The sequence below is a fragment of the Ixodes scapularis genome, unplaced genomic scaffold (assembly GCF_016920785.2).
Source record: "Ixodes scapularis isolate PalLabHiFi unplaced genomic scaffold, ASM1692078v2 PGA_scaffold10__122_contigs__length_95168666, whole genome shotgun sequence".
NCBI classification, from domain to species: Eukaryota; Metazoa; Arthropoda; class Arachnida; order Ixodida; family Ixodidae; genus Ixodes; species Ixodes scapularis.
This window is the reverse complement of record NW_024609836.1, coordinates 79,284,348-79,309,218: the sequence shown is the minus strand read 5'-3', so window position 1 is coordinate 79,309,218 and position 24,871 is coordinate 79,284,348. Positions and strand designations below refer to the sequence as shown.

The 24,871-nt window shown below is 45.5% G+C and overlaps 1 pseudogene; it reads left to right on the top strand.

Moving 5' to 3' along the window:
* The window catches only part of LOC120846779, a 78,842-nt pseudogene that overhangs the window by 221 nt on the left and 53,750 nt on the right, over positions 1–24,871 (top strand).

The following is a 24,871-nucleotide window of genomic DNA, read 5'->3' as shown; positions in this document are numbered from 1 at the left end:
GTCCGCTCCATAAAGAACAAGTTGCTCCACTTCCAGGTGCTCGTTGCCTCCTCCCCAGAGATGGTGTTTGCCCTTTGCGAGACGTGGCTTGACGCCTCAGTGCCAGATGAACTCATGGTCGACACTGCTCGTCATGTTGTGTACAGGAAAGACCGCGAGGGTTGTAGTGGAGGCGGGGTTATGTTCGTCGTCCCCCGACACTTGCCGTGCCGAAGGCGTCAAGATTTCGAGGCTGCTGGTCTTGAGGCTTTGTTTATTGAAATCTCTCACAAGCGTGGGAAAGTGCTCTTTGGCTGCGTCTACTGTCCGCCGGCTACCCGAGTCGCATCTTACACCCTGCTCAACGACTCTTTGGAGCGCACTGCTGCGAATTCATACCTGAATGTTAACATCGTTGGGCATTTTAATGCCCATGTTGATCGGACAGATATCTCGGCCCCCCTTTCATCAGCACCGCATGATGACATGCTCCTGGACGTAATGGAGTCAGTTGAATTTATTCAAGTTTGTGACAAACCATCGTACCTAAAGCACACAGAAGGCGTCTTTCCTGGACTTGGCCTTCACTACGAACCCTGCATTCATCTCTGCCTGCTCCTTGGAACCCAGCCTTGATGGGTCTGACCATAAGGCCATATACCTCGAGAGCCTCCTGTCGCTGCCCAAGTTCGGCAGGTATGCAAGAAGGGTCCAACTGTTCTCACAAACTGACGTAGCTCACCTCAGCAGTCTTGTGCACCTGGCACCTTAGGTAATTGCTACCGATGAACCGTCTGTGGACGATGCCTATGACATCCGGCTGGATCTAATCACTGCAATCGAGAAGGAGTGCGTCCCCATCAAAGTTTCGACAGGAAGACAGAGGTCCCCCTGGATCACTGAAACCATCGTACAGCTCTCTCGACAGAAGCGCAAACTCTTTAAAAAAGCAAAGAAGTCTAACAATCCGTGCCACCTCAACCTAGTTAATACTGCAGATTGGGCGAGTTGGTAAGGCATGATTACGAACCAGCGCACAAGTAGACAGTTATTTAAAATCCAAACACACAAAAAATACACTCACACAGCGCTGAACTATCAACCCCCTGATTTGTATTTCAAACTTCCTCTTCTTCGACCACAAGGAATAGGTTGCCAAGGAAGAAAAGAGGAAAGACGAGGCAAGGGAGGGGGGGGGGGGGGAGGCGAAAGAAAAAGAAAAGGAAAACAGATGAATGGAAAAGGAAAAATAGAAGTCAAAGAAAAGGAAAATAAAGGAGAATAATACTAATACAACTGAGTCCAAGAGTTACAAAAATTACAAAAATAATTACAAAATTAATCACGAACGGGTATAAACCAGGTGATATGCTGGCCTGCTGTCGACTACACTCTTGGCGTAAACAGTTTGAGGGATGCAAAAAGTCCAAGGGTTACAAAAATTAGTTTTTAAATAAAATCAGATGTAAACAAAAATCAGTGGCTATACTGGCTTACTGTCTTAGACACCTTCTGTCTTAATAATGTAGTTCTTTCTCCGATAAAGCTAAGGACGGAGTGCTAACGAACTGGGCTTCTCGTCTTGCAATGTTCTCCGCTTCTATAATTTCTCGGGTGAGCTGGTTTTTACTCCTGCCTAACACAGCACAGTTGTCCAGTCGCGCAAAACAGCCACAATCCCTACAGTGAATACTTATAGGTGGCCGGAGTTGGCATTGGCAATGTTGTTGTTGTGCTCTCGCAGGCGGTCGTTTAAACACCGCCCGTCTGTCCAACGTTCTCTTTTCCACAGGAAAGGGGAAACGAATAGACTACCCCTTCAACACATGGGACAAACTTGGATCTGTGTTTCTTTGCGCAGCTGACGGTGCTGATTGAGGAGGTGTTTACTTTTTTGCAGAGGCTGTGAAGTTTGTGTGGTGCTGAAAACACTACATTCACATTTACTCTGTTTGCTATTTTCTTTAGACCATGAGATAGAACCCTCCACATTACAAGCTTGCAAGAAGAGGTATAGTGAGTTCATGTCTTAAGAACTCTATTAGCAAGTCATGTTTACATTCAATGCAGACGAGCTTCGACGTACAGGTATCAAGGCTAAGGTCCGCTGGATATCCTCTACCCATACTGACGTCGGTAACCGAGGTTCTCCTCAGAGAAATCAAGCTCGGTAGCGCCGCAAAAACACCCAGAGACAGGACAACCAGACCGGTAGTCGTGCCATATATGCATAATCTATATCATGGTCTAAAGAAAATAGCAAACAGAGTAACTGTGAATGTAGTGTTTTCAGCACCACATAACTTTACAGCGTCAGCAAAAAAGTAAACACCTCCTCAATCAGCACCGTCAGCTGCGCAAAGAAACACAGATCCAACTTTGTCCCATGTGTTGAAGGCGTAGTTTATTCGTTTCCCCTTTCCTGTGGAAAAGAGTACATTGGACAGACGCCCCGTCTGTCCAATGTACTCTTTTCCACAGGGTGTTTAAACGACCGCCTGCGAGAGCACAACAACAACATTGCCACTGCCTGCTCCGGTCACCTAGGTAATCACTGTAGGGATTGTGGCTGTTTTGCGCGACTGGACAACTGTGCTGTGTTAGGCAGGAGTGAAAACCAGCTCACCCGAGAAATTATAGAAGCGGAGAACATTGCAAGACGGGAAGCCCAGTGCGTTAGCACTCCGTCCTTAGCTCTATCGGAGAAACAACTGCATTATTTACACAGAAGGTGTTTAAGACAGTAACCCAGTATAACCACTGGTCTCTGTTTACATCTGATATTATTTAACAACTAATTTTTGTAACCCTTCGATTTTTTGCATCACTCAAATTATTTACGCCAAGAGTGTAGTCGACAGCAAGCCAGCATATCACCTGGTTTATACCTGTTCGTGATTCATTTTGTAATTATTTTTGTAATTCTTGTAACTCTTGGACTCTTTTTGTATTAGTATTATTCTCCTTTATTTTCCTTTTCTTTGACTTATATTTTTCCTTTTCTATTCATCTGTTTTCCTTTTCTTTTTCTTTCACCTCCCCCCCTTTGCCTTGTCTTTCCCCTTTTCTTCCTTGGCAACCTATTCCTTGGGGTCGAAGAAGAGGAAGTTTGAAACACAAATCGGGGGGGGGGGGGGGGGGGGGGGGGTTGATCGTTCAGCGCTGTGTGAGTTTATTTTTTGTGTGTTTTGGATTTTGAATAACTGTCTACTTGTGCGCTGGTTCGTAATGATGCCTTACCAACTCGCCCAATCTGCAGTATTAACAGGTTTTATTTCTAATACATCGGGTCCTTTTAAGCACCTTCCGTTGACCCCAGGAGAGCTGGGGTGCTCTGCTGCGCTTTTTGCACTCCCAGGAGACTTGGAAGAAGGAAGTGACGCCAACGACTAGAGGAAACGCATATTGGATGCTGACAGAAGAAAACAAAATCAACATCCAATCTGCATTTGCTGCGTTGATGACGTCACTTCCTTCTCCATAGGCTCCTGGGAGTGCAAAAAGCAGAACATAGCCCCCCTGGTCACTATGATCGCCATATCCACCTGCCAAGCACGCTCCTTCGGGTACTGCGTTCGACTACAGATGTTGCCACCGGAAATCTGGTCCCTCTTTGGAGGCTTCGCGCCATCAGTCGGCCACGGTAAGAGGTTTTGCAAGATTCCCCAGTCTGAATGGCATCGACAGGCACGACACTACAGAAACAGCCTCTACATACAGTTGAATGTGAACGTTCCTCCTTACTTAGGCAAAAGAAAATGAAGAGATTACGCTTCCTTAAGTGAAAGAACGACAGAATGTTTCTGGCGGCTCACCTTAAGGCACCTCAGAGCAAGTACACCAAAGAAATAGTGTGCTTCGAGCAACCCAGTCCACACGATTGGCAGCAACATCCATCTGCCAGAAGATGTGAGGGATGTCCTCAATCTCGGACCAAAGTTTGCAGTAGAACCAAAGCTGGTCAGCATCGGAGAAGCTTTCCATCGTCAGACAAGTGTCGAGACGCGCTCCGGAGTCTGAGGTCGATAGATGCACTTCAGAAGGAGTGGACTTACTTGTTAGATACATACCGCCATTCTCACCTCTTTCCATCAAGAAAGTAGAGACTTACTTAAAGAAAAACTCGCTCTTTCTTTTGCCAGCGGATAAAGAAGGTGGTTTTGTGATCATGAACAAAGAAACGTACGGTGCTAAGGCATTAGAAGCCATCGCCTCAGTCTTCCACTGCCACAAAGGGGTCGCATTGAACAAGATAAAAAGAGAGGCAAGACAATTTTGTCAGTCCCTTGAATTAAAAAAGCTCTGCTCTTCTATTGATCGCAGCAGAAATCAAAACCTTGAATTATTCTTCAGCGCCAAAAACCCATAAACCAGGATGTCCCCTTAGAGTCATTGTCTCAGAAAGAGGAACATGGCAAAAATCGGTGGCAATATTCCTTCAGGAAAGGCTAAATCTGCTAAAGATTGACGATCCCTACCTGGTTCGAAGTTCCTACGAGGTATTCAGCTTTCTAGAAGAACATCGTCAGGAAGAGCTCAAGATATTTTCCATCGATATCAAGAACCTATATTATTCCTTACCCCAAGAACGTCTCCTAAAATGTGTGGAAGAAAGCATTGACGCCTATGGCGTCATACCCTTTATGAACGCGGCGGGTCTGTCCCAAAGTCAGTTTCTGGACTTACTGAAGACCTATTCGAAGTCCACCTAATGCCTACCTACAAAAGACGGGAGTATGCATAGGATCCAGCATTGCTCCAGTCCTTAGTGACATCTTTCTTGCTCATCAAGATAGGAGTCTACACTCTAAGAAAAAATGACTACCCTGGGTAGTCAAATGGCGCTTTGGAGGCTTTGACTACCCCAAAAGGCGAGTTACTAGCCTTTGGGCAAAGTGACGACACCAAACCGCTGTGGAATGACCACTTTTCTGCAGGTGACGACACGGGGGTGGTCACTTGCGGATCCGATATTCACATGCGGGCAGTCGTAAATGATATTAGTAACTTAGATAACTACAGAGAGACTATAAGTTATATTCTTCCTTAGCTTTCGTGATCCTTTAAGATTCGCCAAGATCACATCTGTTGTGCAGTTCGCGTAGATTGGTGGAATAAACATTTTGTCAGCTCGAGCAGCAACACTGGTCTCGACGACAGCCGTGGACCGTGGTATGGTTTGGCTGTGGCATCATAACAACAACAAACGGCGTGACTGTTTGCCGAACTCAGGTGAGGATATCCTTTTGCCGTATTTTATTGCCAAGAATATTAAAAAAAAGGATTAGTTGTATATCGGATCGTGTTCAACCATTGACCACTGACACCGAGGATCGGCAGGGTAAGCATGCTCAGAGAGTATGTGACTGTCGCCCGTACTGTTTTCATCAATCTCGGACTGGTTGAATTCCTGAGCTGCACCCGTCGTGGTTGTTATCTCCTGGCTGTACACTACGTACGAAGTGCGCGAACTTTCAAATTCAGTAGCTGGTTGAAATTCAGTGGCAGCGCAGTAATTGGCTTTTACTATCGGGTGATTCAAGGAGCGACCAGGCTCTTTAAATCGACCTCAAAATTCGGTTTCTTAACCTATCGCGTTCCAATTTTGTACAGCATTGGCCACAGGTGGTGCAGTTTTTGTATAAAATTCGAAAAGAGCGAGCTTACCTAAGGAACACGTAAAAAAAAAAGAAAGGCCTAACTTTAATAGAAACGCAGCGAAGCCGAAGACCGGTGTCTTCGCTGCGTTTCCATAAAAGCTAAGCCTTTTTTTTTTTACCTTTTCCTTAGGCAAGCTCGCTCTTTGCGAATTTTATACAAAAAATGCACTACCTGTGGCCAACGCTGTATAAAATCGGAACGCGATAGGTTAAGAAACCGAATTTCGAGGTCGAATTAAAGACCCTGGCCGCTCCTTGATATCACCCAGTAGATCGTTACGTCGTCACGGGCGCTATTGGTGCTTTTACAAGCGCCAGCGCAAGCCCGAACTTGCGCCTCTTTCGCCGTTTGCTTTCTTCAGTTTTGATGTTCTGCTCTGATTTATTAAACCTCAACCTAAAAGTCAATCACCTTTGCCTCGTCACCCGTCACGGCACCCCATAGCGCTGTCGCTCTACCGGCCCTTCCTGGATGTCTCCTGCTGCCAAGTAGCAGCCGGGTCGTCGCACCACCACCATCGTCGCCTCTCCACCAGAGGATCACTACATTTCGGCGCGTCAGCTACGGCTATGTTTTGGTGCGTCGGTCGAGCCTATCGGCCCATCCCGTTTTTTTCGACTGTTAAACTCTTTTTTGGGCACAAAAAGAGCCCCTGCGGTTTTTCACAAAGGACTTGTGCTCATGCTCTTGCAGTTTTTTTTTAGGGCAGTATATAAGCTTCTGAGGTTTTTTGCAGTGTTCCTTCAGTTCTTTCAGGACAGTAAATAAGCCCCTGATGTTCTTCACAGTGTTCGAACACTCGTGATCGTTCAGTTTGCCAGTCTGCCCTGAGAGACGTGGCCTTTCAAACCTTCTGATCTTTTCCCCTTGGCCGGTCGCTCTGCTGCATCCGGTTTTGGACTTCACGAAATTTCATTGCATTGAGACATGCTGCCCTATACTCTGTTCACCCCTAAGCTGAGACAGAGCCATATATGTAGAAAGTTTGGCCATACGTTGGGAAGTATAGGAGACAAATGAGGAGGCGCCATTGGCCGAAAGCAGGCTGGGCGTGTTCCAGGGCGTCTTCACAAATTCGAGTGTCTCCAATCACAGGCTGGAAATAATACCCTGGCAGTGGTTGCGAGGAACAAACTTAATAAGTGCGTCAGAGTAACTCTCAGTGACTGAAAATGTGGTGCACGTGATGTTTCAATCACAATCATCCAAAATTATGGTGAAAGAGTGCGACTGGCGGAACAATCGACATAATCTGTGAACCGAGGGCCGGGAATTTACCGTCTGAGTGGTCGCACTCTCCCGAGCAGAACAGAGTTGAGCGGCACATTTGTTTCTTACATCTTTCTGCATGATCATGATCGTAACATCACGGGCACCCTACTTTCGGCCATGAAGGGTCACTACACTTCACATTTATGTGCTTATTGAAACCATATACCAACATATACCTATAATTAAAACAGTTTCTCGCTACTACCGCTAGGGATTCTTTTAGGCTTCTGGTTGGCCAAGAGTGAATGTCAAGCCCACTTTCTGCTTCTGGTACACGCCCAGGCTCTGCCCGCGCCTCCCATTGACCAAACACTCTCTATACACGGCTATGGGCTGAGACTGCAGTGGGAACTACGTGCCCGCCGAACCAATCAGCTGCCTCCCTTTCATCACCTGACCCTGTCCTCGGTGTGTGGGAATGAGCGGGAGCGTGATCACGTGGTGAAAGAGGGGGGTGTGACTGGTCCATTGAGGACGTAGCTTTCAACGCAGTCTCAGCTTAGGGATGAATGGAATATAATCAGCGCTCAAGATGGCCACCTAGCTCTGGCCTCCCAAGAAGTTGGTGTTTACAAGACGGCCGCTGTCTTCATTGGCCTCCTCGCTCGAAACCCTATGTCGAAGAACCAGCGTGCACCAGCACGCGACACAAAGCTTTATCGTACGCGGAGGAGCTAGCATCTGCTCCATTCAAGACGGGTGCTTTCGGTGAATCGCAGTGCTGTGAAATTAAATGTTTCTCTTTCGGTTTTTCTTCTAAGAAAACATTTTTGTCATAAAGGCTTGTGACCTCAACAGCAGCCGTTAAGCCGACATTTTCCTCTGACTGCAACTATCTCAAATATGACTAACTTTCCTCGGATATGAAGTTTTTCCAATATCATTTCTCGACGAAAGTAAACCCTGGAGAAAGGGAACAAGAGGGACAAAGGACAAACATAAATCTCCAAACACAGCTAGGTGACTGGTGAGCGACCGAAAAAATCCGCCTGGTCCGGGTATCGAACCCGGGACCTCTCCATTACAAGTGGAGCGCTCTACCAACTGAGCTAACCAGGGGTTAGACGTCAGTAGAGCAAACGGGTGTTATCAGCTGCCACCAGTCGAACACCAACAAGGGTGAAGCTTGCAATTTAAGGTTATAATTATAATGCAATTAAATGCAAAGGTGCAAGCGAGCTGGACAAGAATGACGAAAGTAAACCCTGGAGAAAGGGAACAAGAGAGACAAAGGACAAACATAAATCTCCAAACACAGCTAGGTGACTGGTGAGCGACCGAAAAAATCCGCCTGGTCCGGGTCAGTAGAGCAAACCCGTTTGCTCTACTGACGTCTAACCCCTGGTTAGCTCAGTTGGTAGAGCGCTCCACTTGTAATAGAGAGGTCCCGGGTTCGATACCCGGACCAGGCGGATTTTTTCGGTCGCTCACCAGTCACCTAGCTGTGTTTGGAGATTTATGTTTGTCCTTTGTCCCTCTTGTTCCCTTTCTCCAGGGTTTACTTTCGTCATTCTTGTCCAGCTCGCTTGCACCTTTGCATTTAATTGCATTATAATCATTTCTCATTGACTACTTGTGTGTATTGGAAGATAAGTGTCGTGTTCTGGGGGTATTTTTATTACTGTATTATCCCTATAGCTACTGTTAAAAAAAATATTAAGAGTGGGAGAGTAGTAGTTCTTCGTTCTGCTTTAATGGGGTACGGAAGCAAAATTTTAGCGCCTATTTCTTTGTGTAGACATGGTCTGCTTCATGACCGCAGCTCACAAACAGTTGTCATTCGAGCAACTTCAATCAAGCATGAAATATCACCCACGGTACTAGATCCACGGCTATTTTATGGCAGCCTGCCGCCATAGCGCTGTCCGCCATATTACTATAATGGCTAGAGATAATGTAACTCTAACAAAAAGATGACCGACCATGGCCGCATTCCCGTCCATAGCCGGAGCTGGTCAAACGCGATCGAGCAAATAGACATAGAGATCAGTGGGTCTAGAACACCCTACCTCGAGCATTCCCACTTAGCAGAATTGTAACGCGCTGACGATAAAGCTGGCGCCACCTAGTGACAATGATCGTAATTACTATACCCTTGGCCTCGTATGGGCCCGTGACGTTGTGAGCGTGACGTCACGGGCAAATATCTCGAGATGCGTCATGCCGACTCGATGGCTGATTTTGAAGCGCTCGCCAGATACTGTCGGTTAGAACAAAAAATATAGCCATTTGCTGAAAATACAAGCATGTGATTATCATTTACGGATATCATGGATCATATTTTACCCATTTCTAAGTCTTCCGGGGATATTCCAAGTTTTGATTCTGCACCCCCTTAATGTCTTTCTTGGGGTTTTGTTTAAAAAAGATATAAGAAAAGGAGAATCTAATAATTGGCTTTTACTAGTTTGTTCCGTCGTTAAGACACTGTTTGTACTATTATGAGTGCGAGTCTGAGCCCGAGCTTGCGCCTCTTATGCCATTCTTGTTCTTCAGTTCTGATGTTCTGCTCTATAATAAATTAAACCTAAACCTAAAAGTCAATCACCTCTGCTTTGTCGCCGGCAGGGTTCGTGCTGACTGTGAACCCCGCCTACTACTTGCCTCCCACCAGGGTACCCTATCAACTGGCCGCCCTACCAGTCCCTTTTGGATGTCTCCTGCTGCCAAGGAGCAGCCTGATCATTGAACCACCGAATTTCCAACATTGTTGCCTTTCCGTCAACAAAATTACTACAGGCAGTCCAGTCCACTTGTGGGGAAGCTGTTTCCAGAGCTGCTCCGCCTGCTGTTGGTGCGTCCTCTTGAAGTGCCTACTGTTGTCATTCGAAATTGTCTGCTCAAGTGAGCAGACAATTTCAGGAATCCACCATAGGCCTAAACTGCGTGCCCGCACAGCCTGTCCCACACCAAAACGATGATTGCCTCCCATGTGTGGGGACGAGTCCAAATGCGTATAGACAAAAATCAGTCTGGGCCCGTTTGCTCGAAACACTAACCGCGGCTAAAGTTAGCCGCAGTACCTAGGAGAGGGATCTTGAAATCACGTGACTGGCTCTGTAGGGATGCGGGGAAACATGGCAGTGCCGCGGGGAGTGACCGCCGCTCGCTTTGGAACTAATATGTCGTTGTAGCTGCAATATCGGGCGCGTTAGTCAGCAACGAATGGTGCAGGAGGCTTTCACCTTGCTTTACCTCACTTAATCGGAATGCATAAGCAATGACCTTGCCGTATTTTTTAGATAGTCTTTTGATTCTGGTCATTCCTAAGCCTAAATGAATGCGATAATTGTCGGCATGGCAAGGTCTTTGGAGAGCGGATTGTCTTGACTCAGTCGGCCGGTTATTGATAGCACACAAAAGCAGACAGCGTCCCAATAGACATTTTTCTAATTTACCCAAGCATGGAGAACGCTGGAAGTGTAATTCTACGGTCCGCGCGCGCTGGCCTCCCTCTTATAAAAAAATTCGAAGTAAATAATTATAATAAGGCTTTGACGAACGCACGTGTAAGGCAAACTTTGTTGTAGACTTTTTGCTTTAGAACAATTACTACTGCAGACGCCAGCACGTGCAAGGCAATCCACTTTCCAAAGACGTCGCCATGGCGACAATTATCGCATTCCTTTAGGCTTAGGTATGGCCAGAATCGAAAAACTACTTAAAAATGCGGCGAGGTTATTGCTCATGCTTTGCGGCTTAAGTTAGGTAAGGCAAGGCGTTGCTGCCTAACGCGCCCGATAATGCAGCTGCAATGACGTATTAGTTTTAAAGCGAGCGGCGTTCACTGACCGCGGGGCACCGCCATGTTTCCCCGGATCTCGAGCCAGTCACGTGATTTCAAAATACCTCTCCTAGGTACTGCGGCTAACTTTAGCCGCGGTTGGGATCTGATGTGATTGCCGAATAACAGTTAAGAAGAATACTTCCTATCTTTTGCTGAGGTTCTGCAGCAGTGGAACTTCAACAACAGTGGAGAAGTGCTTGCAAGCCTGGTTCCAAGACTGTGAGGTTGAACCTCATAAATGCCCCTTGTTTCCACAGATTGCATGCTTGGATAACCCGATGAACTGCGGGTGATGCAAAGTGGTGGTGGGGTGATGTACATGACCATTGGAAAAACTGTTTGAAAACAGTACTATTAATCTGGGTCCGTTGTCAAACACAAGTGTCCTTGGCTGTCCAAATCAATCAAAGATGTCGCACTGGGCTTTCACTGTGGTCTCGGCCGATGCTTCTATGTGCTTTGTATCCGAGTGGACCACGATCAGTACTACGTAACTCTCCAGCAGTACGGCATAATATAAGCCATGTTCAGCGTTGCTTGGTATCCAATCAGCTGACCCGAACCTGCACCAGGGGCATTTAACAGGACTGGGCACATGTTTCGCGCCTTCTTACATGGTCTTAAATGTCTTTGTCAACACTCTGGTACCAGAAGATAGTGCGTGCCAAGCTTTTCAAGACTGACCTGTCTGGATAGGTGTCATGGAGCATAGGTAGGATTAAGATTTTAATGGTCATAGAGCATAGCCTCCTGTATACTGATAATGCCTGCTCAAGTGCCGGCTATCACCACAAGGGTGCGTCGCTTTCCTATACAAGATAGAGTTCCTGTATAGCTCCCCCGAAGGGGGATAGCATATACAGGAACTGTAATACAAGGCAGAAAATGTGAATGAAAATAAGCCTCTCTTGGTGCGTTCTTCTATTCTTGGTGCTATTTTTGGCATTTGTCGTGGTACCTGTGGGCAAGAACTTGCCAAGGCTGTCAATTCACGAGACCCCAAGCAACACCCGGGATCATGGAAAGTGCCAAAAGCTTATTTTGAGGAAAGACTGCGTCCCAAAAGGTGCCTACCGCACACTAAATAGTGTGCGGTAGGCACCTTTTTGTGATGTACATAAATGAAGGCCTGTCTGGTCCTCCTTCGTGCATTCTGCTCAGGCTCCACTCAAAGCCTAGCTTGGCCTCTCTGGTGTCAAAGCTGGATGAGCCCATGTACACTTCCAGGTCCTGTTTTGGTGCTGCTTGACTGGCCGTCACTGTTTATCTACGCACATCTTTCTCGCACTGCTCGAGGTATGTAGTGACGGGCGCCTGACAACAGGCACAGTGCGTCATTACGAAACATGAGCCCCGGCACAGCTAACACCTTCGACAGTGCTTACATAATTTCGTAGTGGTTGTTACCCCAGAGGACCCTGGCCTTTGCAATCCCTCTTCACCTTCTGAACTTTAAAGCAAAACCAATTATGCAGCAAAACCAAAGCATGCACTACCTTTTAGCATTTTAGCACCGCTCCTCGGCATCATTGTCGTTGTTGCAATGCTTTGTTTGTTTGTAGTTGAGATGGTGATATCACAACATCTTCTTTGTCACTCATGGTGCTTGCAGTAGCTTCGCAGAACACGAAAACATTCAAACTGCATACACCTGACACTGGAGTGAAATGACCAAACTATGCGGTTGCAATTTTTGCTTGCGTCGGCCAGCTCCCCACAATGGGACATCGGGACGTGCCATGTCACAGTGTCGTAGGACGCCAGCTACAATTGATGGTGGAACCATCATACAATGCATGTCTTTGTCGTGCACGTGTTTCACATCTACTTTGCCAACTGATGCAATGAAAAGAGTTTTTGTTGAAGGCTACCGAGTTGATACGTTACGACTGCCTGAGCATTCAGCTAATTGGTGATTTCACTTGGCTACTCGTTTCAGTGGAATATCTAATCTTGATTCTGTTCGTCCATAATCTATTTATTAGCTGGTTTGTTCGAAAGTAACTCAGTCGGTCTATCTAAGAAAACCTCAAGAAAAAGCTTTGCTAGGGCACGAGTAGCCTTGACAATTTTTTTCTTGAGACCGAGATAAGGCCACCTAACTTTATTTTTGAGCAACCCAGCACACTGCAGAGGAGGAATGACCCAGATTTAGCATGAGGTTATAGGTTTCACATGAGCACATTTCATTTGTAGTTGAAAAAGAGGTGTCACTTAATGAGAAAGACAAGTGAAACAAAATCATTATTAGTATTTCGGTTAAGAAAGCTGTGCATACTTACGCTCAGCTCTCAGTATTTTGAGCACATTTTGCTTTGTAGCTTTGACTTTATCTATGATAACTATTAGTTCACTTGAAGTATGTAAAATACATTGGCTTTGACTGACAACTGCACTTGGGCATCTATCATATGTCTAAGCTGAGCCTTTATTTTTTTTTCCAGTTGAAGTGTATCTTTTGCTTGGCTTGATCAGTATCTACTTTATGTACTGAATGCTTTTTTACAGGGTTCCGTTGCCACAGGAGACCTGTGCGCTTGTGGGTGTTTGGTGAGTGGTGTCACCAATCACCATGAGCCCCGAGCCGAGCGTGGGTTCAGACCCCCTGCATGCCTGGCTGTGCTAGGTGTCCCTGTGTCTGATGAAACTGGGGTCTTGCCAGTTGAGCCAAGTTCGGGCTAGGTTTTCTTCAAAGGCAACACACCACCCCAGCCCGCGCTCCGCACAAACAGGTGTCCTGCGTTGGCTCGCCCAGGACAATTCGGTCAGTCGCTTTGCTTCACCTCTCCTTTCTTCTGACGTTCTTCTCCATCCCTGTTTCCAACCTCTCATCTTTCTGATGTAACAGAATTCTGTGAAAGCGAAGAGGAATTATATAGCCCTTCAGTGTTGAAAACCACCAAGGTGTGACATATCGACACCATATGCTTTACTATGAAAATGTCCCACCCCATGAGAATCTAATGGCCTTGGCACGAACAGGCTTTGTGTGGTTGGAACGACTGGATGTGCAGCAGCCTGAGGGTTTTTGCCTTTGAAATAGAGCAATCTGACCAGCCAGTTTCTTTAAGCCGCCGCTGCCACAATGCATCAAAGGAACTTTAGTCTTTTCGCATGTGGGAGAACCCCGCTGGAGCTTCGTATGTGACGAGACGACACGAGCCGTCTCAAGCACTGTCTCCTGCCCCCTGTGAACTAAAGTTATTGCGGCATCACGCATGCGTGGAACGCTTAGTGAGATCTGTCGATTGGGACGATTGATGGCAACAATAGATGGCTGTTGCCATCTATGGTTAAGGACACCTGGAGCACTTGTCGAGACAGCTGCCTCTACTGTCTCGGCAAACCCGGAATCCCGGTGTGCCCATGGCAGCCCTCTCCCTTGGCGCGGCATGACTGCTGTCATGCCGCACCAATGCTGTACAGTGTGGGCGGTGGGATCCTCATGTATTCTCTCAAATGCGTGGTGTCTACACCACTAGGAGAGCAACATTTGTCTCTGTGGGTGCACTGGCATAAATTAATGGTGACAAATGTATTTTTTTCTGGTAAAGTACATGGTGACACTGTCAACCGGCATGCTTGCAGCCAGGCTAGCGATGGCCATGGTGAGTTGACTCGCATCCGAAATGTCCCAAGATGCCGCTGTCACATTTCAGTCATTGCGTTTGGTGTGCTATCATGAGTGGGACATTTACAATAAAAATATAGCAGTTCATTCAAGATAGATATTAAACATATTTTTTTAATGAATCTGTGTATTCTTGTAGTTAAATTTCATTATCACTGCAGGGTCAGAAGGTTCATTGACAACAAAATTTGATGGTTTTATTTTTTCTGATTTTGTAATTTATGGTTCCAGGTGCATCAGCAAAAGACATAGGCATAGTTGCATGTTATCACTCAAAAAGTTTGGGTCTATATAGCATAAACTAACTGTATTTTTGGATGGTGATCATACCAAAAATAGCATCATGTTGTTATTTCAGCGGTTGCTGCTGGTGAACTTAAGAGTCTGGAATTGGAGCTATTGCGACTTCAAAATGTAACGAGATTTCAGCTGCTCGTAAGATCAGGGCCAGGCCGTAAAATGAATCCTCAATTCTTTGGCGTGCTTGTTGGTTTAGACCGTGAAACTTCCAAAAGTGTGTTTGCCTTGCAATGCCAAAATGTTCAAAAAGGTTTTTCGTGTGAAGCCAGCGTAAAGCATCTCATTTTGCTACATTGTTACAGGTTTGTCACTCTGTTCCTTTTTTTTTCTTTTCTTTTATAGTGATTTAGAACTGCTGTTTGCAACACCGGAGCCCACGGCCGAGCCCAGCACCTCATGCGGCAAGCACCAGCAAAAAGATGCGAAAGAGGGTTAGCAGACAAGGCCCATCATGTAATCAATGCCACCAGCCAAACAGCCCAACAGCCCACAAGACAACGTATTGTATGCAATAATCCAGTTGTCGTCGTTAACCTGTCTTGACCACAACATGCCGGCAGGGGTGGGATCCAGCGTTGCCCATGGAAAGAACAAAGGCTATATAAAAATGATAGGAGACAAGCGAACATTGCAGTATGCGCTTTTGCTATTTGTATTGCAGCCACCGACAGCATGTCAGCTACCGTCGAATAGACCCTTTTCAAAAGTGTGCACTATCTATACTCTGTTCACCCTTAAGCTACAGTGCCTGTCGGACCAATCAGCTGCCTCCCTTTTATCACCCAGTCATGTGATTGCTGTGCAATTTGTGCCGAATATAACAGCTGCAGACCTCGCTACCTGGCCAGATGGTTAGAGTAGGCTCGGGCAGATTCTCAGCACTTCCGATAATGCGTCAGATAACATACAATTCGATTTGATTTCGCACCGAGCACTGACAGTACTTGGAAGTTTCGCAATAAGTCTCGTGGTCTGTTGTGGTGGGTTGGTTAGCTTTGTTGAGTGCGCTTCTCACCACATATTGGTGTATTGCAGTGAAGCGACAATTGCGGACTAGGCGTGGCGCTGTTGCGTGTCTTTCTTCACCGCAGTGCACCCGCGTGCTGGGTGGAAGGTACTCCTCCAGAGCGAGACGTGGTGCAAGAAGGTATACTATATATGGACTCTTTTGTCGGTTTATTTTTTATGCTTTGTTTTTTGTCTGATCTAAGAATTCCAGTTTTGTTCCAACCCCCCCTATAACTAGAAGGACACATGAATCTGGGTATTCAAAATGATTGTATTTTAACGTTTGTTCAGTGGGATTTCGTACCCAAAATAATCATTCACGGCAGTTTCCGCTGTCCTTTATCAGCCGTCTTGTTACCGTGTCTGGTACTTCCACATGCAACTAAACAGCCAGTGTTTGTTCTCCTAATATTTGCCGTCTCTCCTCCTCACGTTTGCAGTGATATAAATGAAAATGAAGTGTGCGGTTATGCTCCAAATCTCTTTTTGCTTCTACAAAATGAACTTTTGGCTGCTCCAATAGCTGCTCCAAAATGACTACGGCCAATCACATCACTGCTCTTGTCACCTGACCCCGCTCTTTGCACGTGAGTATGGGCATGGTTGGAAGCGTGATGACGTAGCGAAACAGAAACAGAACGTTTTTAACGAGGACGTAGCTTCCACCACACTCTCAGCTTAGAGGTGAACGGAGCATGGTAGCTGCAAGCACAAAATACCGAAGTCCGCCGTTGTTTGGGCACACTCTCTGGACAGTGTTGCTTGATGTTACAGAGAGAATTGCCTCATCTAAAAAAAACCTGATGCGAAATTGCTTGTTGGTAAGACAACACTAAGAGCGTCGGTATATTAATGTTAACAAGCGTTGTCGGTACTGAAGCACGGTACAGGGATTGGAAACAACCATACGGGCAGTGTGCGATGGCGCGGCAGCTGTGTTTTTCGCCTTCCGACCATAGAACGTGGACAAACAGTTTAAACAACTTACTGCAACTGTCTGACGAAACTTTCGGAGGCCTATGCACACGCCGGCGACAACCTACAGTGTGTAAGCATCCACAGTGAAGGCGTAGGACTTGCTGCACTGCTTCGGCGAGGTTGTTGCCAGCGTGCAAAGGCCTCTTGGAGCTTCATGAGACAGTTGCAGTAGGTTGTTTAAACTGTTTGTCGACATTTTATGGTCAGAAGGCGGAAAACAGCTGCTGCGCTATCGTACACTGCCCGTACGGCTCTCTCCGATGCCTCCACCGTGCTTTGGTACCGACGAGGCTTGCCAACATTAAAATAGCGACGCTCTCAGTGTTGTCAGATCACCAAGCAATGTTGCATAAGGTTTCTTGAGCCTATTTGATTGGTTGCCATCTTTTCTTTAAGACACGGCACATATCGAAAGCCTTTGGCACAGTGAATCATACCAGGGTGGATGCAAAAGTTACCGGAATGAATTTCTGAAAGGCGGCCCGTTTGTAGTACCAGCTTCCCCAGCTAGCAGCGCTTAGCAGCAACCCTTCTGAGTGAGTTTACCGACTGGCATTGCCTGCTATAATTTTTTTTTCCAAGCGCATCAAAATCATTTCTCGTTTCTTTTTGGAATGTCTGATATCAAGGAACATCATCAAGGAAAAACTGCCGGAAACTCTTGTAATGTTTCGGAGAGCTTACAAAAAAGATGCTAATAAGAAATCTCAAGTCTATTAGTGCTTTTCTACTCAACGAAATTCGAAATATACCTGTTGTGTTGAAAAATAGGATGAATATGATCCATAATATCCATAAATGACAATCACACGTTTGTATTTTGAGCCTGTTGGCTGTATTTTTCGTTATAAACGGCCCACTCTGGCAAGCGCTCGGAGAACATCCAGCGGAGGGCATGTGACATCGAACGCAATCGTGACGTAGTTCGTCCCGGGACGAGCAAAGCTACGTCGAGGCTGACGTCGAGAGGAGGGCCTAGTCATTCCAGCCACCGAAGCGGCTGCTCTTGTACGAATTTTGAGCGAAGGGTTAATTTTCTATAATCTTGTAGGGGGACAATAGCGACTTCTGGGACATACAAAAGGGATTCTCGGGAAGAGGGAAGTTCCTCCTTCCCCTCTTCTCTCGTCTTAGCGGGAGGCGAGACAGTTACCGTCACTAGCTCTCAAGGTTCCTAGACGGGCATTACAAATGAGACGTCAGCGACATCCACCAGGTGCTCTTTGCGAATTGTTTAATTCATTTTAAAATTCCCTTTCGTGACTTTTTTAACAAGATATTGGTGTGTTCGATGCGATACTGCTTTTTTGAACACATATAGACCGAAAAATGAGCACCAACATGTTGTAGTAGTATCCGTTTAGGCCAGTGAATTATTGATCGACGAATAACCTCGTTCAGGGCGACCTTCAACCTCCTCAACTGAAGAAAACACAGAACATGTTGGGCATTGTTCACTCCGAATTTGTTCTTGTTGGTGAACCTGCTAATCAGGTGTTTACCTGGGAATTTTGCGACACTTGCGAAGCTCAGGAAGGCACAAATACCCCGATGTGAGGGAAAGGGGGAATGATGGTCCCATCACAACAATGCCCCAGCACACACTGCCCTGTCAGTGCAACAATTTTTTTAGCAAAAATGGCATGACACCGCTTCTCCACCTCCCGTATTCTCAGAACCTCGCTCGCCCGTATGACTTTTTATCTTTTCGCTCGTATGAAAAGTCTTGAAAGGAAATTGTTTTGTGAATGTGTAAGATCTTTCAAATCAGACATTGCAAAAAACAAAAAAAAAAATGATTTTAAGCACTTGAGGAAAAAATTCACAACATGCGGCTAGATCATTAGCAGACGACACCAGGCGGATGCTGGTACTACGAACGTATGGCCTCCTGATATTGATTCCAGTTACTTTTGGGTACCCCCTCATTATTTTTTTATTGTCGAAACTTTGGTTCTATGGCCCAGAATATTGCTTGGTGTAAATCATATTCCTTTTTGTGTTATACATATTTTCAGGTATCTTTTAGGGTGGTGAAATTACTGTGATGTTGCATATATTGATGATTTGATATGTTTGTAATGCATACATAACATTGTTTTTTGGTTAAATGTTCCCTGTTTTCATTTAAGTTTTCTGGTTTGTTTCATATTCAAAGGCGCCATTAAGAAGGCTGCGAGGTTGTTTCTGGCTTTAGAAAGTATCATTTCTATAATTACTATAGTTTGATAGACCAGTGCTGGAAAACGATTTCAGGTTTCCATTTGAACAATGATTCAAAAATACCTACAAGGTTGTTTTAAAGCGTTTAATTATTTTTTCAATGAAAATATTTTCAATATAAGATTGCATATCAGGTTTGGAAAATAAAAGAATACAAACAATTGCCACCTGAACACTTTGTCTCCATTATAGCAACTTTATATAGAGTATAGTTTTGGTTGTAATCCCCTAATGTTTTAAGCTTAGTACATTGTTTTTATGAAGTGTCCCCATGCTTTACAAGTGCCAACCTTTTGTTGTCATCACAAAAATAAAAGATTTAAAATAATTTCATAGGGGTGTATATGTTCTCCAAATGCAGCACATAAAAAAAAATCTCGGCTTTGCTACTTTTTTATATATAAAATTGTACCCCAATACTTTTTCTTTTTTTAAGTTTAATTTTGGGGTTTTTAAAGTGGAGCGAGTAAAGCGACTCATCCGTCACTCGACCAACACGAGAAAGCGTGCCACCAGCGTTTGCCGGCTACAATTCTCACCTTTTCTCAAGCACTAAATTTAAATGAAAAAAAAAACGAATTAAACAACACAAGCCTAAGAACTATGTTATCTTTAGCCGATTACTGACTAGGAATGCAGATATTATTGAAATTTTTGCTGCTATTACACGCGCGAAACGAGCATGGGCAGCATGGCTTTAGTAAGCTTATCACTGCGTGAATCTGAAACCGAAACTGATCGGAAGCATGCCGTACGGCGTTACTTTAGCCGATTACTTTCATATCATGTTGCCCCTCGAAGCGCTAGATTAAGGGAGGTGTCTAGCGTGCCAATTTAAATACACATAGTACCTGTATACTAATAGTACTTGCAGACACTCTTTGTATCCATTTAGTGAACAGCGGGAGTCACTTGCCTAATCCTTGTCAGAACATGGTAGGGCATATATATGATTCGGGTCGGTGGAGTAGAGTAGAGTTAAGAGTAGAGAGTCGCGGAGGTGTTGTGTTGCAGTTGCTTGTGCCTTGTTGTACTGTTGATATGTTGTGCCTACAGTGTTCGGTGTCGTGGTTGGTGTGTGTGTTGGTGCATGAGTTGCTGTGCGTGCAGTGCGCAGTTCAGCAGTAGGAGTCGGTGAATGAGCATTTTTTTAGTGCCATCTAGCGGTTGCTGCCACACTTCCTAGGTGGCGCAAGCTGCCGCCTGATTCAATAAGCTAAGTGTCGTGCAAGCCTGAAGCTATTGATTACGAACAGCTGGCGTGCGGTCCACTGGGCTCCAACGTGCCTCTCAGCTTGATAACAATCGTAATAATTGTGCCACTCAGCCACCTAAATTATTGTTCTGTGTCGAAGCGCTGCGAAGTGAAGGCAGCAACGGATAACCACGTCGGTTGAGGTAGGCACCAACAAGAATAGATAGAAAAAAAAAAAGAAAGCTAGCGTGCGAGTTGCGGGGTGTTGGCGCGAGTTGAACGCCTCCCGTCGGTGTTCACGAAGGTGCCCAGGGATTCATCCCCGCATACGACAAGGGTACGTCGTCTTCAATGAAGTCACTTCACCCATTCCTCGCGTTACGATTTCTTTTTTGAGCGTTCTCCGCCGGCGGTAAAAATACCGTCAATCTAGCGAGATGCCGTCGGGTGCAATCGCGGCGATTTCGGCAAGCACGCTGCCGTCTTCCCGGCTAATTGGTACGGTACCGGTGTCTAAGGACGGATGTTTAGGGTGTCTGATGGCGCTTGGAAGACGTCGAATAGGCGTATGCGCCCTATTCTCTCACTCGGCTGAAAATTCGCTAGGCCTTACCGGGAAATCCGAGCCTCGCTAATCGGCCGCCATGTTACTTTGGGGGTAGTCAGATTTGACTACCTGCTTTTTGACTACGTGTGGAGTCGTCATTTTTACCCTAGGGGTCGTTATAGTTGAGACAACTTGACCTTGTCGATTGATACAGTGGAGTACGCCACTTACGGAAAGGATCGTGCTAAAAACTCTAGATTTGTGCCGGTCGTGGTACCTTTCCGATTACCTTTTGGCGACGCCGTAACCTGGAGCTGGAACCTCCCACAAGCATGGCAAGGTGCCGCTATGCCGTGTGTGCTGTTCGGCTTCCGTGAAAGCTGAGTACTGCGACTTGCTTAGCTAGCCACTGGTACTCATTAACTTTACAATTAATTAAATGTGTGCATACTAGAAGCCTTCAAGTTGAGTCGCTCAGAGTGCAATGCATACCATCGAACTATTTCCAGTGGCCCAAGTGTTCTGTAGATTGGTGGGACAGTGTGCTCAGTCCAATTGTTCTCAACCTGCTTATTAATGGTGATAATGCCTCCCTGCAAACGACTCCACTGCTGTTACGGAGGACCTAATGCTGGTTCCACTTATCAGGTGACCCCAGACACCACGAAGGTTTGCAGAACAGCATCGACAGGGTCTACTATAAATAACCAGCTATGCTTCTTCACACAGCATGTCGGGAGTTTTGTCCAAAACGTGTGGAACACTGGGTTTTGTACTTTGCGTGTTCAGTGGAACAGGCCATAGCACACTTAGGTGCCTTTCACAGCCCTGGTCCTGTCACAGCTAGAGTATCGCATCTCCATATGAGACTCCTATGAGGTTGAACTTGTAAGATAAATTGAAAGTGTTCAGCAAAGGGGGGCAGCTTACACTATCCATCGGCAGCCAATCTCGCTCCGGATAACTCACTGACATTGGCTAGAATTCTTACCTTTCACTGGTGAGCCAGAGGTGAACTAAAGTATGGCCCTTTAGTGGGTCGTCTTATTATGCCTCCTAGACAACATTGTGGAACTGCAAGGTCACGAGACAGCACTGAAGGGAGTTGTTTGCAAGAATTCTGCCGGTGGCTTTCAGCTGTTTCGTACCGTGGAGCAACAGCATTTCTTCTTGGTCTGGTCTTCGCTCTTCTCGCAACCTGTTTATGTGCAGTCACACTGAACCCCCCTAACAATCATTACAAGCTCGAAAACTTCTGTAGACATGCAACTCGTCACCTTCACCCCCAGTGAGGTAGAGCGGTGCTTATGTGCTTTACTGCGAATTATGGACTTTTACTTAATTTTTGTTCAGTGTTTACCCCTCCCCCCCCTTTTTTTTTTGGTTCCTTTTGCAGGGTACTGCAGCTTCATGGTAGCCTTTGGTTTTTTTACTATAAGGAATTTTTTTAGAAAGATTGAACGATAAAATCACTTTTAATGCTCTTATCCTCTACTATGATACTCTTTTGCCACACAGCTATATAATATTTTACTCAACCTTACAAAAAAACGAGTTTTTTGTCCGTTACTATTTTAGTCAACTAACAAACGGACAGATATTCCGGCAGAATTACGACAAAGTGTTTGAAAAATTACGGAAAGTTTCTACAGTGTAGCTGTCCTGCTTGCCTTGAGGCGCCAACGGTTCAAGCGGGCTTGCTCGCTAAGCTGCCGCCCCCTCCGGGGCCGATGAGTCCCTAAAGCCTGGAGGCAAGTGGAGGGGACGGAACACCGACGCTTACATCGAGTTGCGCACGGTATGCGCGGCCGTTGCGCGGGTATGGTACGGCCACCCCGCCACGGGATTTGGAGCTTTTCGCTCTTGCAACAGCTCGACTGGGTTTAAGCCTTCAATGCCTAGTCTTGAAAGGAACTCAAGCTCTGAGAAACGAAGCTACTGGCTTTGCCGCATCGCTTTTTCTTAGTTGAGAAGGACCCGACGAGAGAAAGACGCGAGCGTCGTGTCTTACTTCTATGCTTACTCGGTAAGATATAAACGAGGATTCTGGCCCGGTTCACACCGCTGACGTAAAGGAATACTACCGTCGCGGTCCGGAAGATAATCAACATGAGGTTCCGGTAGGAGACAAAATCCCCTGTTCCTGGGGACATAGGAGAGTGCTCCGGAGTACGTACTCGCGGAGTTATTATACAGCTACACAACAACCCTTATTTTTATTTATAACGTGAATTAAATTAGACCAGTTTTTTTTTTTGTAAGTTGATGTAAATAAAACCTTTAACGCAAAAATTATCCACCAATTATTTTATGTACGCCATGGCTACCATTTGATAGCCTTGCGGACACGTTAGAGCGTTCGGCTTTATTTAGCTCCCAATTTATTTGTCAGTTACATAATGATCTAATGCAGACAAAATGAAAACGTTGAAGAAACAAAAAAAAAATTAAAGTACTATCCTATTACAAGAAAATCTCAAAATTAAATAAAAATTGAATAGATATTTGCTAACAAATAATCACGCTTTTTTTATGTAGCTTGCACCCCCCCCCCCCCCCCCAATCACACAGGATTGCGTCAATAAAAAGTTGTCTATTTAGCTGTATTTTAAAACTGGAAATTTGCAGAAATAATTTCTCGTGCAGTGTTTTTATGATGGCAGGAACTATATAAGATAAATTAGATTTATTTTATCGCCTAGAAGAAGTCATAATTTTTAACTGTAGTTTCAACTATTTAAATAACGACAATCTTATCAGGAGTCTATTCAAACAATGTCTTTATAGTGTGTCTTACTTCGTGTCAGTTTTCTTTTAATCTGTACATATATCTTTTTTTTTTTTTTGTTCTTGCCGTCGGTACGGTTTAAGTGTGACGTGAGTCTTGGGGCCAAGTGAAACGTTTTTCAATGTCAGGTCAACCAGGCAGGTGTCTAATTTTGTGTAATATAACAAGTTGCAGCGGACACCACGGGCCCCTTAGAAAAGAACACATGGTTAAACGGAATGCTGTCCATGAACTCAAGGTCACAAGCGGTCAACAAAAGACATATAAGCATTATATATAACTTATCTCAATGCAATACTTTATTTAGTCTAAGTGCCTTGTCTGAAGTGTCTTCCAGCAGCAGCTGCAGGCATCGTCTACAGGATCAGATGTTTTGGGGACGTTGTATAGCTGAAAGTATGAGGTAGGTTAAAACTAGCAACTCTTTAGAATATCAGCCGCGTTTTAGTCACTAAAACCCGCGTAATCCACAGCTAGGTTTGGTATAACGTTGTGACCTTTTTCTGTGGGATTTAAGATAAGCTATAGAATTCCCAAGTGCGCCGCATCTACAGCGACGCAGGTGGTGTGGATAAATCAAACTTTGCTTATAGGCAGGACTTGAAAAGAAACAAAGCATTGCTCCTGAAAACAACACTAGTTCGAGCTTAGCATTTGGGTTCTTGATTTAGTGTAAGCTTAAGTGTTTCAAGACACGCTGGTATCGTTGCAGTAATAAAAATCAGTGCAGTTTATTGATTCTTGGGGGTACACTCTGACTGTATTCGCGACTCCAGCAAAACGGACGCCGCCAAGCGGGAAAACCGGGAACCAGCCGGACCAGGTCGCTCCGCGCCCCTCCGCGTCTCTGGTGGCTTTCGCGGACGCGTGTTGTCGGCGCGGTGGCGAACAATGTAAATTGACGAAGGTCCGAAAATTTCTTAAGTTTGCCTGAGTGTTCATTAATCTGGTGAAGCCTCAGTAGATTGTCTCTTTCCATCACGTGTCTGAAAGCCCGTTTACTCCACAACACACGGTCGCGTGCTTTCGATGTCTTGGATGGGGAGGAATCACGGAAAAGCGTTTTGATTTCTTGTCTGTCTCGAATCACATTCAAAGTGACGACTGATTCGTAAATGATAAGTGGTTTCTTTATACGAATGTAGAACAGTGGACTGAGGACGACAGACGAGGCATTTCACTGGAGGGAACACCAATGTTGAAGTCAAGTGAATGGGAAGGTTCGATAGCTGCTTTTCTTGAGTTTGGTTATGTTCGGTTAGCTTCAAGTTTGAGCCTCCCATGCCGGTGGTTGTGTTGGCTAGTAATCTTGGCTGCTTTTCACCAAAAAAGCCTCTGTACCACAATGAAGGAGTTGGGTTGATTTCGCAATTACTTGATTCAGGAAAACCTGCTCGTTGCAAATGATGAATGAAAGACATTATCTGCTTTAAAAAAAAAAAAAAAGAAGGGGAGGGGGGGGCGTCTCGCAAAGTTAGAAGCTGTCACGGCATGATGATCTA